General features: G+C 39.3%; 1 pseudogene across 1 annotated transcript; it reads left to right on the top strand.

Annotated features, from left to right (window-relative positions):
* The first annotated feature begins 244 nt into the window (after positions 1-244).
* Positions 245-2,440, top strand: LOC309552658 (annotated as a pseudogene). Its single transcript has 2 exons — positions 245-652; positions 1,645-2,440. The product of its transcript is annotated as an uncharacterized misc_RNA (transcript).
* The last annotated feature ends 9,752 nt before the right edge of the window (positions 2,441-12,192 follow it).

The raw sequence follows: 12,192 nt of genomic DNA, 5'->3' as shown, positions 1-12,192 counted from the left end.
CATCGAGTGTACCATCAATGTGATGCGAAAATCGTACGACAAAACACTAGTTTCTTCTGCCAGTATAGGAAGTGATGCAATGTTGTCTTGACCTTTTAACCACACCTCCACTGGGCACTCCCCCTACAGTTAAAAGTCGGATCGTGTCATTTGCAAACAGAGCAATCATTCGCCACAGCATACGACTATTCTCAGAAATAAAATGCCATTCAAGAGGTATAATAGGAATCAGAAAATGGCAGCAATGGTTATTGCATTGATTGCTTTGGAGGAGGAGAAGAAAAATAGAAGGAAGAGCAGAGTGTGGGCCAAAGACTGGCTCATGCAACGAGAGCAATTTTCCCATGTAAACCTGCTAACAAACCTCAGAGAAAATAATCCTGAGGATTTCCGTAATTATTTGCGGATGACCCAGCAGTCCTTTGACATGCTATTAGCTCTCGTGCAGCCACATATCACCAAAAAGGACACCTGCATGAGAAAATCTATTAGTGCAGAGGAGAGGCTCATGGCAACCCTGCGTTTTTTGGCAACAGGCAGGTCTTATGAAGACCTGAAGTTCACCACTGGAATCTCTGCACAATCATTGGGAAGAATCATACCTGAGACGTGTGAGGCCATAGTGAAGGTGCTCCAGCCACAGTATTTAAAGGTAATTATAAAAAGTTAAACTTTAATTTGTAATAATATTACTGCAAACATAAGTCTAATTTTGTGAGAACATCAATGTTATTAAAAAAATCTTTAACTTCCTGTACACGGTTGACTGAAAAAGTTGGTAGTTTCTTAAATCAATACATACCCATTTCCAAATCATCATTATGAAAATATAACATTATTAAACAATAACCAATAAAAAAGGAACAAATACACAAAATAAATGCAATAATATTGAGCAACATATATAGATTTTTATTACAGATTGGTGTATTGGGGGCCATGAAACCAAGAACCTTGATGTGGTTCAGGACGCACTGACCAGCTTGGGGTTCCCTGTGATTGAGACATAGTTGGGTGCCAATATTGGCCAGATGTTACAGGTGGAGCAGATGTTACAGGTGGAGCAGATGTTACAGGTGGAGCAGATGTTACAGGTGGAGCAGATGTTACAGGTGTAGCAGATGTTACAGGTGGAGCAGATGTTACAGGTGTAGCAGATGGTACAGGTGGAGCAGATGTTACAGGTGTAGCAGATGGTACAGGTGGAGCAGATGTTACAGGTGTAGCAGATGGTACAGGTGTAGCAGATGTTTCAGGTGTAGATGTACATCCCTGATACCCTATTATATCTGTGTTATGTGTAAGATTGCCCTTTAGTCCAAAGGCAATCATTTTATGCATTAAAGCTTCAAAAATGTCTCGTTGCTCCATGGACATTCTACATAATTTGTGTGCAACAAGATGCCCCACAGCATCACATTCATCATCTTTCTGCTTCATGATAGATGATGCATCCTTCAGCAAACTGGCAGTATCGTAGTCGAGATTTCTCTTCTTTCCTCTTTGAGTTCTCTGTGTTGATGTTCCTGGCTGCTCTGATACTGGGCTTGGTGTATCCTATATAAAATGAAAAAAATTAAAATTAAAATATGATAAAGAATTATCATTATAACATTTTACATTTTTTTTCTATCTTGCCAACAGTTTCCTTCTAAATCTGAAGAATGGAAAGAAGTTGCCAAAGAATTCCAGGACATGTGGAATTTCCCCAATTGTGGTGGCGCAATTGATGGGAAACATGTGAGGATTACACCACCAGCACATTCAGGATCCTATTTTTATAACTATAAAGGGTTCTTCAGCATAATTCTAATGGCAATTGTGAATGCCAAATATGAATTTATGTACTTGGATATCGGAAAAAAATGGAAGAAACTCCGATGGAGGTGTGATAGAGCGCAGTCCATTTATGCATCGATTAAAAGAAGGAATTTTGCATCTTCCATCTTCCAGTGAGACAGTTGAGGGCCTTAATTTTGTGTTCATTGGGGACGATGCATTTGCCTTACATGAACACCTTTTGAAACCCTATCCCTTGCGCAATTTAACTGCTCCCCAGAAAATCTTTAATTATAGATTGTCTAGGGCGAGAAGGGTGGTAGAAAATGCATTTGGGATCATGGCCAGCAGATTCAGAATTTTCCACACCGCCATTAATGTAACAGTGGAAAAAGTTGACATAATAGTGGAGTGCTGCTGTATGTTACGCAATTATTTAAGAAGCACAACTGTGTCATATATGCCATCAACTGCAGTTGATATTGAAGACCTTACCAGTGGGACAATTGTGCCAGGTGATTGGCGAAATGACAGCAGCGGCATGGTAAATTTAGCTCCTGCAAGGCCTAGGCTACCAACTGCAAATGCACGGCAAAATCGCACTAATTACACAGATTATTTTATGGGTAGTGGTGCAGTTGCATGGCAGGATCGCATATAATGATATGTATGATATTTTGTAAGAAATTACTTGCTCTAAATAAAGACAGCTTAATAAATCATATACAATATATGAGTGTTCTTTATTCTAGTTTTTGTTACATTCTACTATAACTGTCCCATGAGGCAGAAGGACCCCTGACCCTATAGTTGTTTCATTGGGCCCTCCAACCCCCCCCCCCCCCCCAAAGAAAAAACATTGTGAATTAAATGAAATTTTGCATATACCTGTGTCTTAGTCAGTGACTGAGTCAGTGTCTGAGTCTGTGTCTGTGACATTTCCTCTGCTTCTGGGTCAGATATTAAACTGGAGTCTGATGCAGCACTTGCTGCCAGAGTGCAATGGGACTCTCTTGGATCATCGGTGTCAGCGAGAAACATCAGGTCTTTGAAGTACCACAAACGTGGGACATAGACATCATCAGCCCCTGCTCCAGATTTCTTGGACGCTTGTATTTTTTTAAACTCCTTTTTAAAAAAACGGTGTGCAAGTTAGCAATCTTGTGCTTAACATATAGGTCAGTTGGATCTTTGCAAACCTCTTTACATAGCAACTTTAGTTCTTTGATGGCCTCATCACGTTTATATCTATTTGAATAATCCCTGGATTTCACATCCCATAAGCAAGAAAATTCTCTGTATTTATCAATGAGTTGGGGAAGGAACTCAGTAGATGTGAATGTGAGAGGCATTTTCCTTTAAAAAAAAAAAATATATATATATATATATTTTTTAATAAGTTACCTTGCAAAGCCTTGTTATACATGTGTAAAATAGAACACATAATGATTTTGCACATTAATAATGACTAAATAAGAACAATAAATAATACTGAAGACACTAGAACTAACAAGATATGAAAGTTTCATGCAGCCTGTTCATATAATGGATGAGCCATGTGCCATGAATAGTGACTCATAAAAGTTTTCACAGGAGTGAGGTCTAATTTTTATCCTTTTCTAACAGCTCCTATACTGCAACAGGACTTCTATTATCAGTCATAAAATTGCATATATTAACATTAAAACACATTATTTCATTCTAAAAAAGTGAAATATGCAATGGAGAGTGAGCAGTTTGAACTTACCTCAGGGATGTGTGTTCCGCGTTCTCTGCACGAATATACTTTCCTACGTCCCGAAAAGTCGCTGCATATTCGCGCAATGCGCACGTGCGTTATATACCAAGTACAGGCCCCGCCTCTTCTTTCTTTCGGGGCCTCGTTGGAGAACTCATGGCAGAGGAACAAGACATGGCAGCTTCTCAGAGCGAAAGATCTGGGACAGATGAAGAGCAGCAAATCGTGGAGGTGGAAGAAGGTCACCAGACAACCATAGTGACAAGCCCCAGGAAGAAGAAAGCCACCAACATGTCTTTGGAGGAGATGGTGGACATGGTGAACATTCTTCAAAAGAAGGATTATGATTGTCGCAAGCAAGTCTATCCTAAAAAAATGTCAGAAAAGATGAAATTCTGGAGAAAGTTATACGTGTCCTACAGAAAAACCATGGTGTTGAACGCACTAAAGATCAAGTGAGAAAACGCTGGTCTGACTTAAAATCCAGAGAATCCCATCAGCTCAGGAAAATCAATAAAATAATTCAAAAAAGTAAGTATAAACTTTTTAACAAGAATGTATGATGTTCTTGGGTTTTTCTGTGTGAGTGTATGTTCTGTATATGCCATGTGACATGTGCATGCAGAGAGTGCATACTACACACAGCTTGCATCATTTGAATTTTCTATGCATATCTATAGTGTATTTTTGTCTTCTATACAGAAATAATATGCATAGTGTGATTGCATTTAAATATATGTATAGTATTTGAATTTTAATACATGTATTTATTAATTTTCAAAGGACATTATAGAAAGGCACATGCAGAGGCGGGAAATGAACAGCAGACAAGTGCACAGTCTGAGATGATGGCTGACACAACACTGATATAATGTATGTGGGGGAGATAGTTGGAAAACGGCGCTACCTATAGTGTGTGGAATAAATGAACCATATGCGGTTCTGTGCAATCCAAAAAGTGCTAGTGCAACAATAAATATGTGCAGGAATGGTGCTCATATAAAATATATAAAATGTATAAAAACTGGCCGGTTATAAAAACACAAGTGAGCTGGTGCAAAAATGTAATATAGTGACAAGATAGGGTACAAATATTAATAAATATTGGTGGTATACATGATCAAACCCAATAGGAAATGAATAATGGTGAGAAGATATATAAGTATTTAATAAAGGTGATGAGTTCCAAAAGATAATTCGGTGAATAATGTGAAAATGGTGATGGTGAGTTGGAGTTGCTGCGCTCCCAACAACCACTAGAGGTCGCACTTACCCCTCAGCAGGATGCAGTTAATGGCTGCATAGGGTAAGCAAAAAGAGAAAACTCAGACCTGTCCCCAATCTATCCTTACGGACCGATGGATCCCATCTGAGTATAAGGGAGAAGACCTCTTAGTGTAGCATGTAATAAATACACAAATAGGGAGCAGTAGTCACTCACACTTAGGATGTAGCTGTAGCAGATCATCTCAGATAGATGCAGGTGACGCCGGAGGAACTTCCGCGTTCCACACACGGCAAGCTGCGGACCGGAAGTGACGTTGACGTTAGGTTCCGCCCTACGCGTTTCGTCATTGGACGTCTACGTTCCCGTCACCTGCATCTATCTGAGACGATCTGCTACAGCTACATCCTAAGTGTGAGTGACTACTGCTCCCTATTTGTGTATTTATTACATGCTACACTAAGAGGTCTTCTCCCTTATACTCAGATGGGATCCATCGGTCCGTAAGGATAGATTGGGGACAGGTCTGAGTTTTCTCTTTTTGCTTACCCTATGCAGCCATTAACTGCATCCTGATGAGGGGTAAGTGCGACCTCTAGTGGTTGTTGGTAGCGCTCACCATCACCATTTTCACATTATTCACCGAATTATCTTTTGGAACTCATCACCTTTATTAAATACTTATATATCTTCTCACCATTATTCATTTCCTATTGGGTTTGATCATGTATACCACCAATATTTATTAATATTTGTACCCTATCTTGTCACTATATTAAATTTTTGCACCAGCTCACTTGTGTTTTTATAACCGGCCAGTTTTTATACATTTTATATATTTTATATGAGCACCATTCCTGCACATATTTATTGTTGCACTAGCACTTTTTGGATTGCACAGAACCGCATATGGTTCATTTATTCCACACACTATAGGTAGCGCCGTTTTCCAACTATCTCCCCCACATACATTACGTCTGACCCCTTATTATTAGGGGTTGGTTGGTGGCTGCAACCTAAATTATTCTATATCTCGGAGTTCATATATCCATAGCGCTGGTTGTCTCCCCCTTCTTCACAACACTGATATGTCTCACACCAGTTGAAGGCAGTGATTGGAGCAGCATTGCCACCAGTTCAGGTACATAACCAAATGTCCCATAAACGTATGCTCATTAGAACATGTTTATACTGTAATTTATATGATTTTTCATGTTTTCTTATAGGCTTTACAATGTCTACTGCTGGCAGTTCTTCATTCACATCTGCATCTGCAAACCGCATGATTGCTGATTTAATGCAAATAAATTCAGATATTGAGAAAGTTTGCACTAAAATTAAATATTTTCAAGGCAGGGTTTCTGATGTGATAGACCAATTAGCAAAGGTTTAAATAGTATTAAAAAAAACGTTTTATTTGTTATACCATGTTTCGTTATGGCACTTTAAAAATGACAACTGGTTGTTATAAAGTAGGGGCCCATTCACACTGTCCGCATGCTCCCACGTACTCCGTTCTGCTGAAAGGGGGGTCCACCCCCAAATCCCTTATGAGCAGATGTCTGACAGCTCTTTCTCTGCTCTGTGTGCAGAGACATAGCTGTCAGAACCCCACCGTTCTCTTTTGGGGAATCTGATGATAATGGACCACCTGTCCATTTTCATCATATCCATCCGATCCGCCTGACAGATGGAAATTCTAATTTCCATCCGTCAGGCTTTGATCGAGTCGGATAGCAGCGGATGTCAGTGGACATGTTTCCACTGACATTCGCTGCCCTATGGGGATGCATGGAACATTCCAATGAGGTCCGCCTGACAACATGACAGGCAAATCTCATTGGATTGTGTGAAAGGGCCCTTGCTCTGACTTGCACTTTATTATAAATACAATTGCACTATGTGACTGTTTATGTACTTTTGTACTGTTAAATTTTGGATGTATGTACATATTTACTAAGTATATTGATGTACATCTGTACAAGCTTTTACGATCCTAAATAGGGAAATGTTTGTGTGCTGGACATGTGCAACTACACTTTTTGTTACTTGTTCATCAATAAATTGATGGTTATTTAAAAATTGGTTTCAAGTGTCTTTATTTCATGCATTATGTGATATCAACTGTATACACAGCTATTGAGCTTTATGGTAGTATAGACAAGGACATTCTCATAAAAATAATCTACTGTTAAAATGACAATTAGGATAACCATATGTTATTAATGACAAACAATATTGGAACATATACATCCTGCAGAAAGAAAACTTGCTCTACCATTTATTCTGCAGCTGTACAACAATGCAGTGGGTCCGTTTGTTGAAAAAAAGGTGTTAAAAGCCAATTTGCAATACACATACTTTTGTGTTTACACTTTTCATGCACACATATTGTTCTCTTAGCAGAGTTTGCTTGAACCTATAATATTTGATGTATTGCGGTTTTTCTGACGAACAGTCGTCCGTGTTGATATTCTTTTTATTTACCTTCCGGGTCGTTCTTTTCGGAGTCATGCACAGTTGTGTCTTGTTCTGTGGAATCGAACGACTCAACCACTAATGATACGAAAATTGGACTAATTTCGCAGAAAAAACCAACATGTTGGATATGTGAATTTTTGCAGTCGTATGAAAAACGCATGTTTTACATACCACACTAACGATACGAAAATCGTTCGATAACACTGGCATTTACGATTTTCGGACGATATTCGCATCGTCTATGGCCTGCATAAGTCACAGTACATGTTGGCATTCATGGTTTCCTCAATGACTTGTAGCTCCCCATTGCCAGCAGCACTCATGCAGCCCAAGACCATGACTCTCCCACTACCATGCTTGACTAAAGGCAAGACACACTTGTCTTTGTACTCCTCACCTGGTTGCCGCCACACACACTTGACACCATCTGAATCAAATAAGTTTATCTTGGTCTCATCAGACCACAGGACATGGTTTCAGTAATCCATGTCCTTAGTCTGCTTGTCTTTAGCAAACTGTTTGCAGGCTTTCTTGTGCATCATCTTTAGAAAAGGCTTCCTTCTGGGACGACAGCCATGCAGACCAATTTAATGTAGTGTGCAACGTATGGTCAGAGCACTGACAGGCTAACACCCACCCCCAACCCCTTCAACCTCTGCAGCAATGCTGGCAGCACTCATACATCTAATTCTCAAAGACAACCTCTGGATATGACACTGAGCATGTGCACACAACTTCTTTGGTCGACCATGGCGAGGTCTGTTCTGAGTGGAACCTGTCCTGTTAAACCGCTGTATGGTCTTTGCCATATCTTTGACATGAGGTGCCATGTTGAACTTCCAGTGACCAGTATGAGAGAGTGAGAGCGATAACACCAAATTTAACACACCTGCTCCACATTCACACCTGAGAATTTGTAACGCTAATGAGTCACATAACACCGGGGAGGGAAAATGGTTAATTGGGCCAATTTGGACATTTTCACTTAGGGGTGTACTCACATTTGTTGCCAGTGGTTTTAGACATTAATGGCTGTGTGTTGAGTTTTTTTTGAAGGGACTGCAAATTTACACTGTTATACAAGCTGTACACTCACTACTTTACATTGTAGCAATGCATCCTTTTTTCAGTGTTTCATATGAAAAGATATACAGTAAACCCCCCTCCATTGCGGGGGTTACGTTCCGGACCGAGCCGCGAAAAGTGAAAATCTGCGAAATAGAAAAACCCTATTAAAATGCATTGTAGGCATGATTTTTTTTACTGTCACTGTACGTGTAAAAGCATTTTAAGGTCTTTAAACACACTTTTAAAACAATAGAAACTCATTTAAACACATAAAAGATACAGAGAGACACAGCAAGAGCTATGGAAAACACAAAAATATTTAATTATTAATGATTTATATAGTAAAATAACATAAAAAAAAAAAAACGCAATATACCGGGACCGCAAAAACTGAACCGCGATGGAGCGGGGGTTTACTGTAATACAATATTTACAAAAATGTGAGGGGTGTACTCACTTTTGTCAGATACTGTAAGTATGGAGGGAATAAATGGAGTAGAGCAATAGGGGTTAGTATGTGATAAATGATTGAGAAAAAAAAAAGACAAAGCTCAAAGGATATATCAAGGTCAGGTTTGGTAAATGCACATAGGAAAAAGGGGAGACTGTAGCTGGATCTGGAAAACAAAGTGGCCAGCAAATGCTTATAGAACTTATTATAATTCATTGCTTTAGAAATATGTTGTATCATGAAATAATATTATCAGGGTTGAGTGACACTAAAATTTTGGCATTGTTGATAAAAAATATAACCAATAAATTATATTATTCTCACAAATTTCATTTCAAAGCATGCCTTTCAATTTATCTTGTTGTACTACGTTGTACTGAATGTATGCACAAATTATAATTTATGCAATGGTAATATACAACTTCTGTATCACATCTACACTTTGAAACTGTAATAAAGTTTGAGCTAATAAATATTGGTGGCTGTAATCCACAGGGGCATGCTATAGCTGACTAAACAAGGGTCAACACCAGCTGGCCATAGTTAGTACCAATGGATGAGGCAAAAACATGATTGCGAGTAGGGCCAGAGGTCATTAGCAAGGACTATTTAGAGCTCAACATCAAAGTCAGGGTGAGGAGCAAATCAAGATCAGGCTAGGCAGATTACAAGCAAGATCAGGACAAGAAAAATCTACAAAAAAGTGGAGTAGCTTCTTAAAACGAACAAACTCTGTGACATATACCTTGAGAGTGGATCAAATAATCAATACTGATTAAGTAGCTATCCATATTTAAGGAAGGAGCAGTACATGTCTCTATTGCTATAGTTAGGGTTGCCACCTTATCCCTTTAAAACCGAATACATATGAATTACACAGGTTCTGAAGCTAATTTAATGCAGATAAGGGACCAAGGACCAGGGAGTTTAATTACCACCTTAATCAGGCACAGAACCTATGTAATTAACCACTTGCCGACCGCCGCACGACTATTTACGGCGGCGGTCAGCCCCTCACAGGCAAAGCGACGTAGGGCTACGTCACTAGCCTGTGAGGCTCTAGGGAGCGAGCGCGTGCCGCCGGAAGCGCCCTCCCGCGCGGTCACGGACTCTCCCGCGCGTGTGCCCGGCGGACCCAATGTCCGCCGGGCACTCGCGATCGTCCGTTACACTGGGAGAAAGGCAGGCGGCTAATGTAAACAAAGCCGCCTGTCATTCTCCCCTGTGTAAGAATGGTGATCATACGGTTCTGCTATGTAGGACCGTTGATCACTGTTCTTACACCTCAAGCCACAGCCAATCACAGTTAGAAGCACGCCCCTAGGGACACACTTAACCCCTCCCTCTCAAAAAAAAGTTAACCCCTTCACTGCCAGTGTCATTTTTACAGTAACAGTGCATATGTATAGCACTGATTACTGCAGTAATGTCACTGGTAACCCCAAAAGTGTCAAAAATGTCAGTCAAGGGTCCGATCTGTCTGCCCCAATGCCGCAGTCCTGCAAAAAAAAATCGCAGATGACCGCCATTACGCGTTAAAAAAAAACAACAAAAATGACAAAAATCTTTCCCTTTGATAGTAAATGCAATAACTTTTGCGCAAACCAATCCAAATACGCTTTTTGCAATTTTTTTTTAACAAACATATGGTAAAAAAAAATAAAAATTGGCCTAAAATGTTAAAAAATTTTGATTTTTAAATTTTTTGGGGGGGAATTTCATATAAAAAAATGTGAAAAATATTGTTATTTTTGCAAAATTTACGCTCTTTTTTTGTTTATAGCGCATGATCAAAAAATCGCACAGGTGATCAAATACCACCAAAAGAAAGCTCTGTTTGTGGAAAAAAAAAAGGACGTCAAATTCGTTTAGGTACAGCGTCGCACGACCGTGCAATTGTCCGTTAAAATCACGCAGTGCCGAATCGCAAAATAGGCCCTGGTCAGGAAGGGGGTAAAATCTTCCGGGGCTTAAGTGGTTAATGTGTGTTCAGTTGTAAAGGGATGAGGCGGCAACACTAGCTATAGTCCATGACATAGAGATCTTAAGCTGCCCACCACCATAATGTTGAGCAACATGTACAAAATGTGGGGTTCTTTTGCAAGGTAATCAAGAGTCATAGCAAACTGGCATCTTTACATCTATCAAGAAACTGGGGGTGGGAATGGAAGGGAATAACATAAAATAGAAAACTCCAATAAGTGAACACATGCATAAGTGACTAAATTGGATGATTATGTACAGTATATATATATATATATATATATATATATATATATACCGTATTTTCCGGCGTATAAGACGACTGGGCATATAAGACGACCCCCCTAATTTTCATCTACCGGTAATACTTATACTTAAGTTACCTTGGAGATATTATACTCGGCGTATAAGACAGCCCCCCATTTTTGGGGGATTTTTTTGAGGTTCAAAAGTAGTCTTATACGCCAGAAAATACAGTATATATATATATATATATATATATATATATATATATCAGTATACAGGGCTTTTTTTTCTCAGAGAATAGGTGCAGGAACTCCTGCCTTCTGAGTCACACTTCATTTCTGCCCCTGTCCCACCTCTGAGCACCCTCCCTTGGTTTTTACCTCCTACCCATCTCCCAGTACCGCCCATTTTAAAAAATACAGAACCAAGTATCATTTTGTGCTATTAAGTGATTTCCACAGAGTTTGTTAATAATACCAAAAAAGACAGTAAAATAGATTCCCTGCATTAGGCAACAAAATGACCCCACCCCTGAAAGAATAGACCCCCCCAAGCAACAATGGACCCCTGCAGCAAAATACCACCCCATCAACAACAGATCTCCCAGTACCTGGCATCAATAGACCCTTCAGCAGCCATCAACAATTGACCCCTCACCAGCAACAATAGACCTCCATGCAAAAATAGATCCCCACCAGTGACAATATATTCCCTCAGCAGTCAGCATCAATAGACCCTCCAGCAATCCTTGCCATTACATACATTAATTGCTGTAGGTGCCGCAACTGTGATCCCCCCCCCCCCCCATTCCCGCTGAAAAAAAGCCTTGTCAATATATATTAAAAAAAACAAAATTATATATCTATATATATATATATATATATATATATATATATATATATATATACACATATATGTATTTGCTCTCTGTAAGATTAGAGAATGAATCTCAAAGAGTAAACGATGAGAAAAAAAACTTTACGCATCACCGAACATTAAAATCCTGGGAAACAGTATGGCTTCATGCTCATCTACTATAATTGAAAATGAAAAAAAAATATAAACCTCTTGTGCCCTGAGGTTATCTAAAGAAAAATGATTGTGCTGTATACTATGGGAATCGTAAGTGTTTCTGTTAGAAAATCCTTTAACAAGAAAATGGGATAAAAGAGTGTTTTACTACCATACAGGGATATTTCAGGGTGGATTTGGTTGCTAATT

This window comes from Pelophylax lessonae, assembly GCF_965119305.1.
Source record: "Pelophylax lessonae genome assembly, chromosome: 4".
In the NCBI taxonomy this organism is placed as follows: Eukaryota; Metazoa; Chordata; class Amphibia; order Anura; family Ranidae; genus Pelophylax; species Pelophylax lessonae.
This window is presented reverse-complemented; position numbering and strand designations above follow the sequence as displayed.